General features: G+C 42.1%; 1 protein-coding gene across 1 annotated transcript in view; it reads left to right on the top strand.

Moving 5' to 3' along the window:
- MAST1 (microtubule associated serine/threonine kinase 1) overlaps positions 1 to 22812 on the top strand; it is a 1222161-nt gene that overhangs the window by 312133 nt on the left and 887216 nt on the right. The gene's annotated exons all lie outside the window — the stretch shown is intronic.

Raw genomic sequence — 22812 nt, 5'->3', positions numbered from 1 at the left:
CTTTGGGACTCAACTCTACAGTCATGACTGCAACAGTGAACCATGAAGGACATAGTACAGTTGTGTACTCTTACCATAAATGTAGATGTTCAAGTGTGTTCACTGTTGCAGTCTGGGTCACCCTCCCTCCTACCCCCTCTTTTGTTTTTTCTTTGAGTATTATCTGTTATGAGGTATTTTGGCTGATGAGGTTTTGGGCATGGTTTCTTTTTTAGCCTTTTCTTTCTGGGCACCTGACATCTGGGGCAAGAAAAACTGGGGAAATAGCGTCAGCTGAGGTCTTTATACCTTCTGGTGCATTGACGTCAGGATAAAAGTGACCTCAGCTGACGCCCAATCCAGACTTTGGGACTCTGGCCGATCGGGGGCTGCTGGCAGGAAGAACCCTACAGTCATGACTGCAACAGTGAACACACTCGAACATCTACATTTATGGTAAGAGTACACAATTGTACTTTGCACTTCTTACTATAACAGTAGATGTTCGAATTCCTCACTGCTGCAGTAGCCACACCCACCCTCCACCCCCTTTTCTTTTTTCAGGATTAGAACACTCTAGCCTTAAATCTTGAAGTAATTTTCACTCAGAATGCTGATTCCCCTCCAGAAATGGGTTGTCCAGTCAGCACTCAGAGTGAAGGTGTGGGAGGGAGCCAGAGCTTTGGGAACTGACTGGTTCTTGTATCCTGAGCAGGAAACAACCCAAATAGTCAAATACTATTGCAATAATGAGTAACGCAAACATCTACTGTTATAGTAAGTGCAGCTTACACAACTGTACTTTTTTAGAAATTCCATCTGTTAAGCTCCTATATTGAAGTTTATGATTGCCTTCTGTGAAAATAGATGTGCTGCCTAAGGGCAAGAATACAGCTTTGATGGGCCCTGGTAATATCCCAGGATGCCTCCTAAAATAGCCTGAAATATAACATGTGAGATCTACAGGAATCACGTTTCACACATAGCCTCCACACAGGCTTCATGCCACATGAATAAAGGATACAACATGTGAAATCTACAGGAATTACTTTTCACACATAGCCTCCATACAGGCTTCATGCCACATGAATATAGGACTGCAGTAGTCATCCTTCTGCACAGGGGCAGCCCATCAGTGGGTCCCTAGAACTACAAACTCATTAGTCTGACTAATATCATATGCAAATCCATAGAAAGAATTATAGAAATGATTACCAACGTCACAGGAAACTTTCAGACACTGACTCACGTCAGTCCCCCTGCTAGACAGGGGTCCAGGGAAGTAAATACTGTGGGAAGAAATAGCCAGGGAATTGTTATGGCTAGGCTTGTATAGGCCCTAGGGCCAATAGCCTAGTACCAACCTATGAACCTATGAACCTATGACTCAACCCAGTTTGTTTTTGTCTAAGGCAAGTCATGCCTACTGAACCTGGTAGACTTCTTTGAAAACTTTACCAAGGCAATGGGTGAGGGCAAAACAGTGCACACTGCCTACCTTGACTTAATTAAGGCATTTGATATAGTACCCCACTCAGGAATTGTAAAACAATCATGGAATTAGGCATAAGTCCCTCTGTTACTCATTAGATAGCCAGCTGGCTCACAGATAGCACTCAGGAAGTTAGAATTAGATAGACCACCTCTACAAAGAGGCCAGTGACTAGTGGAGTCTCCCAGGTCTCTGTGCTGGGTCCAGTCCTCTTTGGCACCTATTTTTCAGAAGTCAAGGCCAATGTCAAGGACCTCTGGCTTACCAAGTTTGTAGATGATTGCAAGTTAGGAGCAATCACAAAAATCCCTCAAGATACTAACATTTTATAGGAAGGTCTAACACAGACAAATGACTGGTGCCAAAGCCACAGCTTAAAACCCAATGCCAAGAAATGCATACTAGTACCTTTCATGAAGTTGGCCACCCAGGGAAGCTTCCTCATTGATAAAACACTCTTAAAGGTAGACACAGTAGTCAGAGATTTGGGAATTCGTGTAATGAATAACTTGGCTTTCAGCCAACATGTGTCTAACTTAGTAAGAAAATCATTCTATGTTGCTCAACTTATAAGTAAGGGCATGGCGTCTAGTCCCAGGGAAGTCATTGTGCCACTGCACTCAGCCATCATCAGACCCATCATTTAGTATAATGCCCCCTTCGATATGTACCTGACCAAGCATGTGCAACAACTAGAACGTCCACAGAGGTTCCTCACTGAAACGATACAGGGCATAAACACAATGTCCTATGCAGATCACCTCAAAGCCCTATCTCTATACTTGCTTTTCTATAGACTGCTGAGAGGCAATTTATGCCTGGCTTGCAAGACATCCTTGGATCCTGATCTGATGGACCTTTTGCACATCTGCAAAACAAACAGTACCAGAACTACTTTATCTAATTTAAACTTTATATGTATGTTAGAGAATCCCTATTCTCTGTAATAGGCTTTCCATCCATGTGAAGCAGAGTCCTTCCCTAACCCATTCAAGTGCAACCTGGACCAGTGGACGGGAGATTGGAAAGTCACCCCTTGTCTGAAACCTGTCTCTGATGGACAGAGGCAGCCATTAAACGGGCTCTACCTTACACCCCTTAAAATCTGTAAAGCACAATACCTTGTAGGATACATACACCCCTTAAGATAATCTGTAAAGCACAATATCATGTATGATATATAAACCCCTTAAAATAATCTGCAAAGCACAATATCATGTAGGATATATAAACCCCTTAAAATAATCTGCAAAGCACAATATCTTGTAGGATACATACACCCCTTAAAATAATCTGCAAAGCACAATATCTTGTAGGATACATACACCCCTTAAAATAATCTGCAAAGCACAATATCTTGTAGGATACATAAACCCTCTAAAATAATCTGCAAAGCACAATATCTTGTAGGATATATAAACCCCTTAAAATAATCTGCAAAGCACAATATCTTGTAGGATACATACACCCTTAAAATAATCTGCAAAGCACAATATCTTGTAGGATACATAAACCCTCTAAAATAATCTGCAAAGCACAATATCTTGTAGGATATATAAACCCCTTAAAATAATCTGCAAAGCACAATATCTTGTAGGATACATACACCCCTTAAAATAATCTGCAAAGCACAATATCTTGTAGGATACATAAACCCTCTAAAATAATCTGCAAAGCACAATATCTTGTAGGATATATAAACCCCTTAAAATAATCTGCAAAGCACAATATCTTGTAGGATACATACACCCCTTAAAATAATCTGCAAAGCACAATATCTTGTAGGATACATACACCCCTTAAAGTAATCTGCAAAGCACAATATCTTGTAGGATACATACACCCCTTAAAATAATCTGCAAAGCACAATATCTTGAAGGATACATACGCCCCTTAAAATAATCTGCAAAGCACAATATCTTGTAGGATACATACACCCCTTAAAATAATCTGCAAAGCACAATATCTTGTAGGATACATAAACCCTCTAAAATAATCTGCAAAGCACAATATCTTGTAGGATACATACACCCCTTAAAATAATCTGTAAAGTACACTACCTTGTAGGATACATACACCCCTTAAAATCATCTGTAAAGCACACTACCTTGTAAGATACATTTAGGGTGCATAGCTAGGCTTATAAATGCCCCAATGGTCATTAGCCTAGTATACACTTATGAACCTATGAGAAGTATTTTGCCATCTGCTTCCTCTATTGAAAAATAAATCTGCTTTGTGTGACTTGGTCTCAAGTAACTACCCACTGTTTGAAATGTGCTTATGATTTTGCTGATGTCCAGGGCTGCTGCCACTGGAACGGTTATGAGGAGCTGTGTCTGGTTGTGTTCTCTAAACTTCACAAAGGATGTCAAAAATGAAATTTTGAAATTCCCCCTTTGGTAGAGAAGTAGATTTTTGGACCTTATGCTGCAGAGGTAATTGAAGTTGTAATGAGAGAGGAAAAATGATTCAAGGGATCTGTATTTCTCCAGTCTTCCTTCACCTAGTTTAAGAAGTGATTCAACGCTCCCTCGATGCAACTCTCCTTCTAAAATCTTCTTTAATAAGCAGAATGAACGGTCCCATCAATCTGCTGCTAAATGGACATTTAAAAACAATGGCAAGGATCATCCGAAAAGGATGGCCTAATTAGGGTGAATGACTATATGAGGGAGATTCCTCTCCCCTCCCACCCTTTCAGAATGTCCAAGCCTCCATATCTTTCTTTGGCAACAGACAATTTCAGACAGATGGCTTCTGAGAGTAAGCCATCAATTGGTACAGATGGTAGTGGGAGCCTCTCCCCACCTTTTCAAGGATTCTTCCCCACCTGCCAGATGAAACTCTTACTTTTCCTCCTGTCATCCAGCATATGCTCTCTCAAGGGGTGATAGAAACTGTTCCTTCTCCTTGGTTAGGAGAAGGGTTTATTCAAGGATGTTTCTGGTTACAAAGAAAGAAAATCATGGAGACCAGTTCTGGACCTTTCCTTTCTGAATCAGTTTGGACAGTGTCCAAGTTCAAATTGTTGTCACTTGTTACCCCTTTTTCCCCATTTGAGTTTTCAAGTGACCTTTGATTTACAAGATGCCTGTCATCTCATTCCTATATATCCAGATTTCAGATGTTTCTTCTGTTTTCTGTGTCTAGATCACATTATCAGTTCTCTGCATTACCCTTTGGGTTTCTACTACTCTGAGGGTGTTCACAATGTGGTGTACAAAGTGTCTAGCTCCTGTGATAGCCTACTGAAGACAGCAATGTATTCACAATTTCCCTTATTTTTATGATTTGTTTATCTTTACAGAGTCTTTTTCAAGTGTCAGTAATCTCTCACTTGGGTAAGGGATCTTCTGTACTGGCTGGGATTCCAAAAAAACATTCGGAAGTCTTTTCTGACTCTCTGTTACAGGATTCTGTTTCTGGGCTGTCTCCCAGATACCTTGGTTCAAAAAAAAAATTCTTCCATAGGAAAAATAGATCTGTACTTAAATCTGTTACTCATGTTTTCCACTCAGGCTTCGGCCTCAGCAAGGCAGTTTCCAAGGATTTTGAATCTCTTAGCATCTGTGATACTTATTATACCCCTTGCAAGACTCCACAGGAGAAAGATCCAGCAGTACTTGAAATCATCATGGTCCAAGCACCAACATCCCATGACTTTCAGATTTCACTTTTGAGATTTGTGAAAAGGGAGATCATGTGGAGGAGACAACAAGTTTCTCAGAGTCCAGGTCTCTCGTTTTCCCATCCTGCTCCAGTGCAGTTACAACTGACCCCTCAGACATTGCTTAGGGAACAGTATCAGTGGAAATAAAAGTGCAAGTTCTTTGGAACAGAAAGACAGGCCGAAACACCTAAACATAAAAGATATGTTAGCACTCATTAGTGCTGTCAGCTCTGCCAGTCATCTGTGTTACAAGGACCTCAAGTGTTTCCAGGCAACACCACAGTGATGGGGAACATAAACAAGCAAGGGGGAACCAGATCTTGCACTCTATGCAGGCTAGCCATGGTGGCCTGGGATATAGCTTTTTATAACAATCTCTCTCTCTCTCTATCTCTCCCTCTTTCTCTTTCTAAAGCCATCTTACATACTGCCAGAGCAAAATTGTGCAGCAGATAAGCTGAGCAGAACCAGGACATATCCTGACAAATGGAAACTGAATCAGAGAGTCTTCCGAGAATTGATTAGTCTGTGGTGGGACACCTCAAATAGATCTTTTCGCCTACACTCTAAAAAATTGGCAAAATTCTTTTCCAGGACCCTCTCAAGAAGGCATTGAAAACAGATGATGTGAAGTTGTTCAATCTCGCCTTTTATTCTTACACATGGGTACGGAGCCGAGCCATCGGCACCATGTCGGCCGCTTTACTAGCTAAAGATCTCAGAGTAGCTCGAGGCCAGGCCCCTATCCCATGATGCTGTCTGTCCTATCCCAGATCTAGTTTGCCGCTGCAACTGATCGCAAGGTTGTCGGAGAGCTCAGACCAGTAGAATTTCATTATTGAGTTTTGAAAGAAATTTATGCTATTATTCTTTAAATAACTAAATATTTCCAAGTAATTTCAGGTTTTTTGTAACTTCTGAATGAGTTAGCCATTTGAATCCTTTATTTTAAGAGTTGTTTGCTTGTTACAGAGCAGTTGCTCTTAGGCCTTGGCCGTTCCTTGGTTCCCCCTATCCTATATATATATATATATATATATATATATATATATATATATATATATATATATATATGTATATAGTGTGTTACTGTTAGAGAGGAGAGTGTTAGTTAGTTAGTTAGAACTTTACATTTAGATCCTTATAGTTGTACAGGGATCTGGCAACTTAGGACTGTTAACACATTTACTGTGTGCAGTGCAGTTAGTTAAGTAACCGTGTTCTGTGTTAGAGTTACTGTTTATTGTTAGTGTACATTGAAGGTTGTTCAGTGATTTGACAACCAGTATAGCTTGCATATTTGCTGTGTTTTCTATAGCATTAACGTGGCTGATCATAGGGAGAAACATAAATCTGGCTTCAAGAAGTGTCTAAAATGTGGGCAAAAGATGTCCACTACGGACGCCCATGTAAATTGTGCTTATTGTTTGGGGCCTGTTCACCTCCAGGAGGATTGTTCTATCTGCCATTCCTTCAGTAGTAGGGTTTACTAGAGAGAAGAAGGAAGCTGATAGATAAAGGCTTGTTGAAGCCAGATTTTCAAGAGACTTTGGACAAGGCTGACCAGACCTCCAAGTCATCGAAGGGGTCAAAGTCTTCGAAGGCATCCTCGGAGCCCAGGTCATCAGCTCCAAGCCTTTCTGTGAAGGTGTGGTCACCGGTTCCACAGTCTTCGGAGCTGTGCACCGAGCAGGTGTTTCGGAGCCCATCCCCGGTTTTGGAGCCAATCTCCGAAACTTTGAAGTCACCCATCCTTCAATCGGTGGCGTCTTTGGTTCCTTTGACTCATTCTTCAAGGATCCTTTCTGATGTGGATGTGGACCGGGTGGTGCAGAGGCTTTTGGAAAACCCGGCACTGGCTAAATTGCTATTGGCCTTGACCCAACAGGCCTGAGACCATCCCACCAGCTGTGACTACTCCTCCTCCGAGCCAAGCAGGACCTTTGGAGCCAGAGGAGGAGGATCTAATGGTTGTGGAGCCTTCGGAGTCGAGGCCTGTTCCAGTGCCTTCGGCTCCATCAACCCTGACTTCTTCAGTTCCATTGGAAGAGTCTCAGAGCCGACACTCTATCGTCGGTTCCGGGGGGGGGGGGATCAAACCAATGCATCATTTCTGACCCTTCCTCTCGGGGCTTCAGCACGGATGAGCTCGGCTCCATCCTCTGGTTCGAAGCCCACTGTCTCGGCGTCAGGGAAGTTGCCATCTTCTTCGGAACTGGTGACTTCCTCGAGTCGGAGCAGTGGTGCCTTCGATGCCATGAGGAGGGTTATGTCATCTAAGACACACACATCGTCAGGTCCTTCCTCTTCCTCTGCTAAAGTGCCACTTTCTGCCTCTACATTGCAGGTCCCTGTGAAGCATCGAGACCCAGAGCCTCAGGTAACCCCATTGGGTGAACCTTGCTCTACTGAGACCTCACCAGAAGCCCCCACTGATGAGGTTCCCAGGAAGAGATTATGCAAGAGGAGGCATTTAGATTCCCCACAGGAATCTTTGACATCAGACACCGACTTAGAGGAATTGGAAGGGTCCCCCTCGAAGGATATCTCCTTTGCAGATATCCTGGAAGTCCTAAAGCAGAGGGGTGACTGGCAGTCCGTTAGCCCTACTGAGTATGAGTCGGTGCTCCTGAAGGCCTTTGGGTCTCAACCTTCCACCTCCTGCGTGACTCCACCCTTCAATGAGCTGATGGATTTGGTTGCTCGAAGCGCATGGGAGTCTCTTAATACTATGGAACTGGTCCCTTGGAGGTCCAGCAAATTTATCACCTCCCCTCAAGACAAGATGTTCCTCACTAAGGGAGTCCCCGTTGATGCCATGGTGGTGACAGTGGCCACCAAGAAAGAGATGTCAGAAACCTCTTATACTATCCAGCCTCCTAATAAGGATTCTAGGATGATGGACAGATATGGGAAACACATATTTAGTTCTGCGACCTTTGCTATGCGAGCGCTTAACTATTTGACTCATTTTATCTGTCTTCAAAGAGATCTCCTGAAAGAGCTTGGAGATACTCTGCAGGATAATACAGATGGAGCTGTCTCTGACAAGGTGACAGCAAAACTTAATACCCTCCATTGTGAACTCGTCCATGTGGATCATCTCCTACGCAGGCGATGGTTCGAGTCAGGCAGCGGGTTCAGCAATAGCTCTTTGGAGACAGTCCTGGATGCATCTATGCTCCTTTGCGGAAGCCTTCAAGTCTTCCTTTGTCAACACCCCATTTGATGGCTCTTCTCTGTTTTAGCCCAAAGTCAAGGAGACTCTCACTAGGTGTGAGCAAGAGGGAAAGACTCTATCTGCCATAGGAGTCTGTTTTTCCACCCCTACCAGACCATGCCCCAAAGGGCAGAAAGGTGGGAAAGCGTGGTTCCGAAAGTCCCAAGGAGCTTTCCAGAACACACGTAGTGAACCCCCCTCCAGGGGCAGAGGAGGGGACAATAATGGAAGATGCCGCCCCGGCAGCAGACGTGGTCCACAGAACCAGGGCGACAGGGATTAGTTCCTTGGTAAGCCCTATCAGTGCTCCTGAAAGGGGGCCCGACTGTCCTGCTCTGGAGGCAGTCGGGGGTCGCTTGGCTTTGTATACAGATGCCTGGCTAGGAATTACAACAAATTCTTGGGTACAAAGCATCATTACCAGAGGATACAGCATCCCATTTCTAGAAAAGCCACCTGTTGGCAAAAAAATCCCAGACGTTCCACACAGTCTCAGGGATCAAGCAGCCATAGAAATCCAGAGGCTGCAGGAAAAGAGAGTCATCCAGCCAGTCCCAGCAGACCAGATAGAATCCGGAACTTACCCCAGATTCTTTTTAGTTACAAAGAAGACAGGGGACTAGAGGCCCATCTTGGATCTCAGCAGACTCAACACATTTGTAAAGAAGGAGAAGTTCCAGATGGTCGCACTTTAGTCTATTCTCCCATTCCTTGGAGTGGGCGATTGGATGTGCTCTATAGATCTCAAGGATGCGTACTACCACATCAATATGGCCAGGCCATCCAGAGATCATCTGCATTTCCGGCTGGGAGCCAGTCACTACCAATTCTGAGCACTGCCCTTTGGACTCACAACAGCCCCCAGAGTGTTTACCAAATGCATGGCAGTGGTCACGGCTCACTTGAGGCATCTAGGATTCTGGGTATTTCCATATCTGGATGACTGGCTCCTTACCGCCACCTCCAGGCATCAATTAATTCTGTCCAGGGATCACACTCTCAATCTCTGCTCTCAGTTAGATATCACTATCAATTTCAAAAAAGTCTGCATTGTCACCATCGCAGCGTATCTGCTTTATTGGAGCAGAACTAGACACTACCACCACCATAGTAATATTGCCCCTGGACAGAATAGCCACTCTCCGAAACCAGGTCTCGGACATTCTGCAGAGAAGAAAAGTACCGGCCCATCAAGCACTGAAACTCCTAGGCACCATGGCAGCTACGCTCATAGCAGTTCCTCTGGGACGTATACACATGAGGATTCTTCAATGGTTACTCTTCACCCAGTGATCATACCAGCAACTTCCCATGTCATTCTTAATCATGATTATGGACTCTTGCAAGAAGGATCTTCCCTGGTGGTTGACCAGCCAACAAGTTGCAGTGAGTCGACCATTTGTTCTCCCCTCGCTGTCAGCCACAGTGACCACGGACATTTCTCTGATAGGGTGGGGGGGCTTTTTCAGGGAAGAACAGCCCAAGGCACCTGATCGGAGACAGAGTCACAGTTGCACATCAATGTTCTGGAGCTGAGAGCAGTGCTTTTGGCATTGCAGCACTTCCACGACTCTCTGCCTCTAGGGATAATTGCGATACAGATGGGCAACATGTCAGTAGTCTGGTACATCAGCAAGCAAGGGGAAACCAAGTCTTACCCCCTGTGTTGAGAGGCCTTGAGAATTTGGCAGTGGGCTGTGTCCACCGGGCACTTTCTGATAGCAACACATATCCCAGAGAAATCCAGTGTGATAGCGGAAAAATTGAGCAGAGCCATTCTGCTACCACATGAGTGGTCTCTCAAAAACGAAGTTGCGGAGAAGATTTTCCACAGATGGGGCCAGCCTTGCGCAACCTGTTTGCATCCCCTATGAATGCCAAATGCAAAAGCTACTTTGCCCTGATCCCCCCACCAGAGGACAGCCCAAGGCACTCGCTCGTACAAGATTGGCCCCCGGGACTCCTGTATGCCTTTCCACCTATACCCCTGATTCCGAAGTTCTTGCAGAAAGCCAAAACCCTGGGAAGGATTGTAATTTTAATAGCCCCTCTTTGGCCTCATCAGATTTGGTTCCCCTTCCTCCGACTCTATCAACTGGAGGAACCTTGGATTCTGGACCCAGTTCCAGACCTACTCTCACATTCATCAGGGCCCCTCCATCCCTCCCTTTGTTCCCTCAGACTGACAGCTTGGCTGCTCCGATTCCCTACCTAGCCAGGTCACATGATTTTTCTTCGGAGGTACAGCACATTCTTGTATCTTCGCATAATGCTTCTACCAGAAAGTTGCATGCTAGTAAATGGAAGCAATATGCTTTTTGGGCCTCTCAAAATAACATTGATTCCTATGTTGCCCCGTTTGCTAGTATCCTGGAATTCCTTTCTAAGCTTTTTCACGAAGGTGCTGCAGCTGCTACTATTAGAATTCAACTGGCTGCCATCTCGAATTTTCACCTTGGATCTGAAGGTTCTAACTTAATGTCTCACAGATTGTATAGGACCTTCCTTAAGGGCACCATTCATCTAAGGCCACCTGTTATAGGTTCATAGGTTCATACTAGGTTATCTGCCCTAGGGCATTTATAAGCCTAGCCCGAATGTGTTTGGCTTTCGCCACCCATTTTAAATTTATTTTGCTATGCCCTTTTTCGAGGTTAGTATACTGTGCCTCTGTCTAACAGTGACACAGAAGTGATACCCGGGGTAAACCTACGATCTCCCATCCACTCATCAAGATTCCTCTTGAAGAGAGTCAATGAGGGACTCTGCCTAACTTGGACTGGGATTTTATTCCAGAGTGAAGGGAGCCTCTGGGTTATGAATCTGTCCCTCCAGCATGTCCTATTTATTTCAGTGCTGAGGTTCAAGTCTCTCGAGCGCGTAGCTCGATGGGATTTGGATTTTCTTAGGTGCAGCATGCCCATTAATTCCGGGTTGGACATGGCTTTATACGTCAGGCACAGATCGCCTCTGAACAGGCGGTATGCCACTGAGTAGAGCTGGAGTTTCTTTAACCGGGCAGCATATGGCATCTGTTTCAACCCTTTGATCCTCTTGGTGAGGTACTTTTGGGGTCTTTCCAGTTGCTGCAGGTGTCTGGTAAGGTACATCCCAAAAGGGGCATTGTACTCAATTATGGGCCTGATGAGGGATGAGTAAAGAGGCACGATGACCTCGCCTGATCTAGATGTGAATCCCTTCATGATTAGGTGGGCTATATAAAATGTTTTTCTAACCACTTTGGCCACGTGGTTGTCAAATGAGAGATTGCTATCAACTTGGGTCCCCAGGTCCCTAATTACTTCTTCTGTACTTAATGGATTACCACCTATGTGGTAATTTGTGGGCACTTTATTTTTGCCAAAGGGGATGACTAGACACTTTTTGGCATTTAGCTTGAGGCCATGGCTCTGGCACCAGTTGTCTGTTTCTATGAGGCCCTTTTGGAGGATGCATGTGTCGGCTGGAGAGTCGATTATGGCGCCCAGTTTGCAGTCATCTGCGAACTTGGTCAGCCACAGTCCTTCTGTGTTGGCCTGTACCTCCGAGAAATATATACCGAACAAGAGAGGTCCCAGGACTGAGCCTTGTGGGACACCACTTGTAACTGGTTTGGAGTCTGACATGGCTCCAGCAATTCTAACCATGTGGGTTCTGTCCTTGAGCCAGTTTGCAATCCATCTAGTGACATAGGGGTTTATATTTAAGCTGGTGAGCTTATCTATAATGCCCGAGTGGGGTATTTATCGAAGGCTTTTGCGAGGTCCAGGTAGGCTGTGTGGACCACCTTCCCCTCGTCAATCGCCTTGGTGACTGTTTCAAAGAAATCAACCAGGTTTAAGAGGCAGGATCTGCCCTTAACAAAGCCGAACTGGGTAGGATCCGGTGTCTGTAGGTCCCCAATATCTTTATTTATGAGGTCCATGATGATCCTTTCCATAGCTTTGCAGACCAAGATAGTCAGGCTTATGGGGCGATAGTTTCCAGGATCCGTTGAGGCACCACCTTTATGGAGTGGGACTACTGTTGCTGTACGCCACTCTTTGGGCACATATCCTGTAGTAAGGCTGAGCACTCCCTGGAATCTAAATTTTGTGCTATCACGTGTTATTTTCCCCCCTTTGAGCCCGCATCATCCTGTCAGTTGAAGTTTCTTTTTTGGAAGACTATTTTCTTGGTGGCCATTACTTCAGCATGCAGGGTATCTGAGCTTCAAGCCCTTTCTGTCAAACCACCGTATTTGGTGTTCCATCCAGACAGGGTATCACTGAGGACTAATCCTTCATTCTTGCCAAAAGTGTGTTCTGAGACCAATCTGAACCAAACTATTGAACTTCCAACCTTTTTCAGTAATCATTCTAATCAGTTGGAACACATGTTGCATAAACTTGATGTCCACATACAATTGAGATTCTATTTGGACAGGACAAAGGAATTTAGAAGGTCTGACAAACTCTTTGTATCTTATGCTGACGTTAGGAAAGGATTACCAGTTTCTAAAGTTACCCTTTCTAAATGGTTACTGCATCAAACTTATCTACTTTTTAGCAAACCAAACATTAGAGCATGGTGTGAAGGCCCATTCAACTACAGCCATCTCCACGTCTTTGGCTTATACGGCTCGTTTACCTTTGGAAACTATATGTGCAGCTGCCACTTGGTCTAAGCCTCATACCTTTATCACTCATTACAAAGTGGACAGGGCCTCCAGGGACAGGGCTTCCTTTCGTTCCACTGTCCTCAGGAATATACTCCCGTGAGCCAGCCAGGATTAGGGTGCTTGGGACGCTACCCATGTGTAAGAATAAACGGCGAGATTGAACAACTTCACATAAAGAAGTTATGTACTTACCATAACGTTCCATGCGAGTTGTTCATCATTTTTATGTTCCTACGCAGGGTCTCGAAGAACGAGTAGACTTGCGGTCTGGGGTCTTGTTCTGGGGCTTCTTACTCCAGCTGGAGTATTTAGTGAGCTATACTTGCTCATGCTGAGTTCAGCAAACTAGATCTGAGGTAGGACAGAGAGCATCATGGGATAGAGGCCTGGCCTCGAGCTACTCTGAGATCTTTAGCTAGTAAAGCGGCTGACTCAGAGCCGAGCCCATGTGTAAGAATAAAGGCGAGATGAAATATAATTCTGAAGCTTCAGAAGGACTCCCCAGAGGTCATTGTAGTGACTCTCTTCTGGTTCAGGCAACAGTGGATCTCCTCTTTTGGAAATGGCCAAGGATAATTACCACAAGCTTTCTCACACCCTGAATTTACTCACACAAGACCAAGGGTGTTTGATACATCCTGGCCCTTAACAACTTCTACTGACTGCCTAGATTATAAGAAGCTTAATACCTTTTAGGTACCTGTTTTCTGAGGCTGTGCAGCAGGTAATAATGAAGGTACGAAAATTTGCTACTAGAAAGTCATATTAGCAAATAGAAAAGGTTTTCTAGTTAATGCCAAGACAAGAACCAGCACCCATTCAGGGCTAGTATTTCTCTGGTTCTACAGAATTTGAGTGATTTGCTGTCCTATAGCCTGTGTTACACCCCAGTCGTGGTTCTTAGATGGGACATTTCAGCACGTCTGGTCATGGATAACCCTCTTTCAATACAATCTGGTATGAAAATATTTTTGAAAGGTATGATGCATTTTAACCCTCTAAGAAAATAGGTGGATCTTCCTTAGGATCTTAATTTTGTGTTAGAAATACTAATGTCTGTTCTATTTGAACCAGCTCATCAGGTTGATTTGAGGGTCATAGGGTCATGACACGGGAAACAGTCTTACTGATCGCTCTGACCTCAGCAAGAAGAGTATTTGAATTGCAAGCTCTTACAGTGGGTCAACCTTATCTCATGTTCTTTAAAGACATGGACTCTTTAAGAAGTAATCCTTCATGTATGCCTAAAGGAAAGGAGTATCTGAATTTAACTAAAGCCAAGCTATCCATCTCCCTGTCTTCTCTTTAGAACCCAAAAATGAGGTAGAAAGGATACTCCGTGCTTTGGATTTCCATAGACAACTTGGGTACTATCTTGACAGAACAAAGTCTTTCAGAATTTCTGATCAATTGTTTATTTCTTGTGAAGGTAAGAAAAAGGGCAACATGTGTCAAACCACACCATTTCCAATTGTCTGTCTCGGGCTTTTACTTTTTGTTACACCCACCTGAACATTCCAGGGTCAAGGCTCATTTTTATCAGGGCCTTCTTTGGCTTAATCAGTGGCTTTTTGGAAAGGGTATTCTAGAAGCAATTCTGTGTGCATACTTTTAGAAAGCACTACAAACTAGATTCCTTCCTGGGTCAAGGACAGGCTCTGCTTGGACCATTGTCCAGGGGTTCCTGGACACTCATCCTTCCTACTCCCAATATTCCCATGCTATGGTAATCTGCCCATATAGCTAAGGCTACTGCAACAGTAATTAGTATGAACGTAGTATAGTTGTGTAAGTAAACTTACCCTAACAGTTGATTTTGAATGTAAACTGCTGTAGTAGCTGCTCCCTCCCTCAATTCCTATTATTTTTGTATGTGTTTTATGTCGGAGTTTGGACACTTTTGCTTATTTTTTTAGCACTGTCCTTCTCAAGTTTTCAGCCTCCCCGTCCCTATTGGGCACAAAAGCTCTGAAGGGCTTGGTAAGCAAACCTGACTTTCAGTCAGGTTAGCTCAAGCTAATGGTTTGTGCATTTGGAAGGTGCCCTGAAGCACTGGAAGTTGGCAGGCTGCTATAGCCTTGGCAGACTATAACAATCATTCAAAAATGTAACGTTACGGTACGTTTACTTACCCAACTAGCTGATGGAACATGGATATCAGCAAGGAGTGAAGATCTGTCAAAGAAAGACTCCCAAACTATTTCACTATTCTGACCTCAGATTAATTCATAGGTTCATAGGTTCATAGATTAGCACTAGGCTAATTGCCCTTGCGGGCCATTTTAAGCCTAGCCAATTACCCCATGTGAGAATCAAACCCTGCACCTTGTATCTGCAAGGTAAACACCTTAATCATTATGCCAACCTCCCACCCTCCCAAACAGTGAAGACAGTTCTCTCAGTTCATATAAGGGCACCTATGAACATGATGTGGACATTCCACAGCCCTTTATGAGAGCATGTGTCCTGCATCTATTGTAAGGAAATCCCTCAGATGTCCCAGCTCTCCTGCTATGCAAGTGCTTCCATCCTGAGTCCAGTTTCCAGTGGGGATAACCAGCCTTATCAAAGGGCTGAGCACTCAGTTGCCTCATTCCTCCTCTCTTACCTTAACTGTCTGCTGCAACACTTGGGTTGTTGCTTGAATTAAGTCATCCAAATCACAATCACATCTTTATCCTTCTGCCATACTGAGGCAGTAGATGAACAGAAACTAATGCTGTATCTGCTTTTAACTTTACTTCCTGTTCTCAACTAGATGTAAGGACCCTGTTTGCATTGCATGCTGCCTTAGGTGCTGGGGCTTGTGAGCAGGGCCTTCTATTACCCAGTTTAAGCACAACCTAGACCAGCGGATGGGGAATAGGATATTTACACCGGGCCTGACACCCATGTCCCTTATGGACAGAGGTGGCTTACAAATGCCTGGCTGTCAATGTCTTACTTGGCTACAGGACATCATTATTCTTTCAGGAAAACTTGGCCAGGCTTAGAAAGTCTCCCAGGGCTGTTAGCCTAGCAACAGTTTATAAATCTATGAATCTTGTTACACAGCATCTGCTATAGCTTGGTAGAAACTGGATAGAGTGGAAGAAAAATAAGTTAGATTTTATACTCCGTATTAAGGAAGTCCCATAGCATTCTCTGTAAGGTAGAAGGCTTTCACCTCCCCCTGGCAAAAGAGTCAACCATCCACTAAACAGTTTGATCCAAAGAAAAGTCTAGTGGAATAGTCTCCGCTTTCCGAGATAACAAAAGTCTTACCACCTAAAGCAAAAGTAAGGGAAAGAGACCTTTTGCTTTTACCTTGCCTTGGAACATGGCCGGATTTAGGTGTAGGTAACTGGCATCACTCAGCCATGGGGAGCTTTTCTGACTTGTCTTTTAGTTTTCTTATCTGCCTAAAACGGTTCCTCTGTTCAAAGAAGTCCCCAGAAAGGAAAGTGCTGCACACCTAATTTCCAGTCTTCGTGGTCAGTACCATCTATGATTCCCATCTATGTGATTCATTGTATAAATCATAGATGGGACAGAGCAAAAATCACAGAAAATAAATGATAGGAAGGGAAAGGCTGCAACAGTATCATGAGTTTTTGTCCAGCCTTGTCATACGGGTTTGCAGAAGGTCTGAACAAGAATAGTGTCATCCGGTTGGGTGCATCTTCAAAGACCAGTGTTTATAGCATGCAATTTTTTTAAACCCTATTAAGTAACCAGATATTCATAGCTCTCAACTGTCTGTGAATTTGCAGAATGTCCTTAATTTTTGCTGCATATTTTTGGTCTGTTCTTAGTAAAATGTGGAACATTATATTTCATATTGTGAATCAAATGGGAAATTTTTATTTTATTTATTTAACATTTGTTTAATGGGAAAGTCTGATTTGCAACAAGCCAATTTTCAGAGGAGATCTGGGGAGAAACATTCTGGATGCATGTCTTTGTAATATGGGAGGAAACCAGAGCACCCAGAGGAAACCGGGTCTACTTCATGTTATCGAATTTTGAAAATGTCGAACGGCAATATTATCGCAAATGCCGTACATCGAAAGTGCTGTTGTGGGATCGTGGTACAGTGAGGATCAGGTAATTTGCCCTTTCCTCACTGTAGTGTGATCTCGGAGTTGGTATATATAATTAGCGAGGGGTGTGGGGGGCACAGCCCCCCACAAGAACAATTTTGATGTCCGGCATTTACAATCATATTGCTGTTCGACATTTTAGTCTTTTGACAAAATGATATAGATGCAGGAAACCCACATGAACACAGGGAGGACATGCAGACTCTGCACAGAAGGCACCCCAGCTGAGAATCGAACCGGAGAACCTCTTGCTGTGAGGCCACAATGCATATTGCTGCTCCACTGTGCTGTCAGCTATAACACACATAACTTAGTCTACTGCAGCAATGATCATTCAAAAATCTAATGCTATGGGATGTTTACTTACTTAATTATACACTCAGTAAATGTGGAACATTTACTGACAACTTCTGATTAGAAAGCTCGTAACATGTGTGATGAAAGGAAGTGCTGCCAGCCCAGCCAGCTGTAATTTTGTAAATAATTATATGTCATTGGTGAATATTAAAATGATTTTTGTAAGATGCTTGTGTTACAAATGTATTAGAACTCTATGTCATGTGTATATCAAACTGCTTGTACAGAAGTGTGTGTGTTGAAAAGATGTTTGTAAAGTGTTTGTGCTTAAAATGGATCTACAGTGTGCCCTACTGGAGGAGAACAGAAATGTGCATGTGCTATTGTAACTGTTTAAATGTATATATTTTAACAGTGGAAACTGGAATCAGGAAGTTAACCCCAGTCTAGTAAATTTTAGAAAAATACCTGAAATTAAATTACTTTATGGCTAGGCCAGAAAAGATGGCATTTTACAGTTTTCAATTTAACAAGAGACACAATGTCTGTACTAGGAAACTTTCTGTACTGTCTTTAGGGTGAATTAATTGCTAGTCTTGAAAGCATGAAGGAATGCAATTGTTTTATGACTTCCAGCATCTGCCAGAGATCTGAGGAGAAGCCCTTTTCTGTATATTTGTACAGGTAGATGTTAAATACAGCTTCATCAATGGTTGTTTTGGCTTGGGAACTAGAAGTCAGATGACAAGAAGTAATGTCATTCTGTAAGCCATCCCAGCAGTAATACTTTAGATATTATTTTGAGAAGTCTCTTAGTGAGACAGGGTATTCTGCATTCTGTCTTAGACCTGACAACAACTAGAAGATCCATTCACCACATCTGCCCTGCTCTATTAGTAAGTTCTTAGATTATAGTTATTCTCTTAGATTAAGTCAGGGGAATATTAAAGATTAGTTTAGATATTTTTCTTTGTGTATTTGAGACTGTCATGCAATATTGTTTTAAATATTTCCTGTGGTTTTGAACTCTGATGGCACTTTGAATATATATTTAATATTGTTTTGTTCTTTTATGTATTATTAAATATATTTAAAATGTTCATTGTGGCTGATCTGTGTGGAGATATTTAAGTTTTGAGAGTACTTGCATATTTATTTGGTGATACTGTGTGGGCCACTCAATAGCCTTGCTCTTGGTCAAACTACCATTTGTATTAATATTACTATTACACAGTAAGATTGGATACCCATTGTTAAGGGCCTTAAAGTAGCTGATAAGGAATTGACTGGTGGCAGTGGTAACTACCTTATAGTCTGAAAAAAAAAATAACACGAGCAAGCAGTCCAGAAATAAAACCAAATCTCCAAAAAGAACTGGATCAGGACAAGGACACCAGTTAAATCCTCCACTCTTTACTGGCACCACAAATAGCAAAATATAAGAAGTTTAACGCTCACAGTGAATTGTATGCGTTTTCATCTGAGAACCTCCCAGTCTTCATCAGAAAAAACAGTACAAAGCAAATGCCTTCATTTACATAAGGACCCACCTTGAATTCAATTAAGTCGCAATTAAGAGTTAAAAAGACATTCACACCAACCATGAATATTATTCAATATAAAATGTTGTTAAATAACATCCTGAAAACTTTAAAAAGCATTGTAATAATATAAGTGTATGTTAAAAAATGTATTAAAATATACACGTCTGCCACAAACAGGTTATAATTTGGCAGATCTTAATTTTAACAAAGGAAATAAGGAAATATGATCATTGAGACCTGGATGTTTATTAGCCTCAAGGACTATTTGCCAGTAAGTTTCCCTAAATTCTAACTTTGTTTCCCAGGGATCCCCTCTAATGTCCCTGGGTAATAATTCCAGAACAAAAAACTTAAAGTTGGTCCCCTCATATTACAGTGTGTGCCTGAAAAGTGCATTCTTAGTATTGCACTTTTTGATGTCATTAAAATATATTAGGAACTGGTTCTTTCACTTTGAGTAAAAAGACAGTTTATGAAGCTTCTGATTTGTATTATAACAGAGCTTTTGTCACAAGTTTTAGTGGTGATGCCTATTTCCTTAAAGGTATTCTGGAGAAAGAATGGAATAAATTAATTGAATTTACAGACTTGGATGTCTTTAAAAACCAGCCCCTAAAGGTTATCTTTAGAAAGGGACATAACATAAAGAATTTGCTGGAACAAAGCCATCACAGGCCTGTTTTTTCCCCATAGAAAGATTGGCACATACAGATGTGGAGCCTGCCCTCAATGTCCCCACATTATTCATGATGAAAGTGTTTTCATCAAGGCAAGAAGTAAAAAGCTGGTTGGCAAAACATACACTAATTGTCACACCTCTGGTGTGGTGTATCTGGCCTTACATAACCATTGTGATGGATTTTATGTGGGGAAAACTGAGAGGCAATTAAAATGCCGAATATACGAGCATCTTAATGACATCAAAAAGTGCAATACTAAGAATGCACTTTTCAGGCACACACTGCAATGTGAGGGGGGCAACTTTAAGTTTTTTTGTTCTGGAATTGTTGCCCAGGGACATTAGAAGGGGTCCCTCGGAAATGAAGTTAGAATTTAGGGAAACTTACTGGCAAATAGTCCTGGAGGCTAATAAACATTCAGGTCTCGATGATCATATTTCCTTGTTTCCTTTGTTAAAATTAAGATCTGCCAAATTATAACCTGTTTGTGGCAGACTTTTATATTTTAATACATTTTTTTTTAAATTCTCTTTATTATTTTATTTAGACATTAACAGTAAATAACATCAGACAAACACAAACTGGTTACAGACAAAACTATATACACTTATACATTGTCCAAAGTAACACAAAGAATATTTTAATACATTTTTTAGCATACACTTATATTATTACAATTTTTCTTTTAAGTTTTCAGGATGTTATTTAACAACATTTTATATTGAATAATATTCATGGTTGGTGCAAATGTCTTTTTAACTCTTAATTGGGACTTAATTGAATTCAAGGTGGGTCCTTATTTAAATGCAGGCATTTGCTTTGTACTATTTTTTCTGATGAAGTCTAAGAGGTTCTCAGATGAAAATGCATACAATTCACTGTGAGCGTTAAACTTCTTATATTTTGCTATTCGTGGTGCCAATAAAGAGTGGAGGATTTTACTGGTGTCCTTGCCTTGGTCCAGTTCTTTTTGGAGAATTACCTTATAGTCTGGATGGAAGGGGGCATAGCTAGTAAACCTGTGCCAGCCTCTCCTAGGTGTGTGTGTGTGTGTGTGTGTGTGTGTGTGTGTGTGTGTGTGTGTGTGTGTGTGTGTGTGTGTGTGTAAATCAAACATCAAAGAGTGTGTGTGTCAGCTACTTGGGTAGGGACATGAGCACTGGTTGGACAAATAGGGTGCTGGAGGTCTTGGCTTGGTCACTCAGCTGAGATCTAAACTCTATAGCTGTGGCAGTGGGGAGTCTTACTGAGTATCTGGAGAAAGAGAGAGAAACCAGCCCCAGACTGACTGTGGTCTCTGTGTGCTCTTAAGGGAAATTGCACTTGATGCAGAGAGCTGTATCTGGAAATACTGTGTGTGTACTTGTCATCCTCAAAGTATATGTCCCCCACTGGTGCCAGTGGTGAGGATTGAGGCTCCTTGATTGCTGGTCCAGTGGTGGTCATCACAACATGAGTAAAAGTTCTTAATTCATGCTTACAAGCGGTCTATTGACTTTTGTTTTCTTCATAAAATGCAAATTAATGCAAAACCTGTTTTTCTAGCAACTTTCTAAGCATATAAGAGCAATATTTGTTGTTTAAATACAGTACTGTTTGGCTCTTTTTTATTTTTTTTTAATTTTGTTTCATAAAAGTCATACACAAGTCGTATACACAGGCAAAGTAGGTATAATAGTTGGAGCTGTCTGTGGAGAAAAATGATTGTTGACTATTGTTTGCTTATTATTTTGGCATTGCAGAACTAATGTGATTTATGTGAAACAACTTGGAATGCTTTGAATATCTGGCTATTGTTTATGTGGAACACTGATGAAGTGCATTAGAATGCCATTATGTGTAATGATTTTGATGTCTGACGTGTACACAGAAGTCCCTATAACTGCTGGGTGTTGGCTGTCTGTGGATTAGAGCAATTCATCCGCCTTATCATTTACTCAGTTTAAGCAGTCACTAATTTGGCTTTGCCAGAGTAGTGTACATTTGTGTGAAGTACGATGGAGTAGTTTGCTGTGATTACTATGTGTTTGTGTGAAAGAAACAATACTCCAACCATTATTATAATTTTTTTAATACAGTCAGGTATCTGGAGCATACACTGTTAGTAAAGTGACTGTAATTGATGGATACAGAGACTGTCTGGGTTTAAAAGTGACTTACCCTGTTATAGTTTTATCAAATAAAAGTCACTAATCTGGCTTTGCATAAATAGTGTTATACACTGTACTGTATTTTCTGAAATCCGTGTATAGCTAGGATTGCTATATCTTACGCATGTGAAGGGGGGTGTTACAGTGTATTTAAGAGTAACAATCACAGCTAATTTCATTTTGTATTACAAATGTCAGCACCTGATAAGTGTCTGTCTTTGGTGGTTTGTTAGGAGTATGATGTCTGTAAGAGCAGCTGCTCATTGACACAGTGGGATCGCCATTTCACAACACTTGGTCCTGATTGAGTTCTTGGATATGGTTTCTTCTATGAGTTATCTATATGCCCTTCCTGTCACTATGGTTGTTCATCCAAGTGCTCTAGTTTCCTCCAGCAGCACATAGACATGTGTATGTGAATTGGCATTTGTCCTCAGGGACAGTATCTGTATGTTTGCAAGCGCGCACATGTGCATGAGCGCGCGTGTGTGTGTATATATGCGAGTGTGTGTATGTGTGTTTGCGCTTGTAAAAAAATATTAAACAAAACCACAATTGCATGTGGGAAATAAAATGAACATTTAATGCAAAAAAAAAATTACATACAGAAAACAACTTAGTTACTACAATTCAGTAAGCACTTTCATCTTTTAAAATTACAAAAGAATTCATCACAGAGGTAAATCTTGATGTTGAGGATTCTGGTTAGGCTGAAAATAGTCAGATGACTTATTGTGTAGTATTTATCTATAAATCTGTACACTGTGAACCTGTGAACCTACCTGAACTCTGAATTTTCTCTGAATTTTCTCCTCTAAGACATTTCCTCTATATACCTTTTGTTATCTTTTGAACAGTGTGGGGAAACCACTCTGACAAACTTATGAGTCCTAAGTTAAGTGCCTGGAAGTGCAGTCTGAGTGTTTAACAACGCTGGAGAAGGATGGAAGGAAAGTGCTGCTTAAATACATCAGAATCTTCTCAATGGCACAGAAGTAAAGGCTGCTTGTGTAGCGCTGGTGAGTTTGACTCATA

The sequence above is a fragment of the Protopterus annectens genome, chromosome 9.part0, assembly GCF_019279795.1.
Source record: "Protopterus annectens isolate FY-2018-M chromosome 9.part0, PAN1.0, whole genome shotgun sequence".
NCBI lineage: Eukaryota > Metazoa > Chordata > Ceratodontiformes > Protopteridae > Protopterus > Protopterus annectens.
The sequence above is the reverse complement of the archived record's forward strand: the minus strand, read 5'-3'. Positions and strand labels throughout refer to the sequence as shown.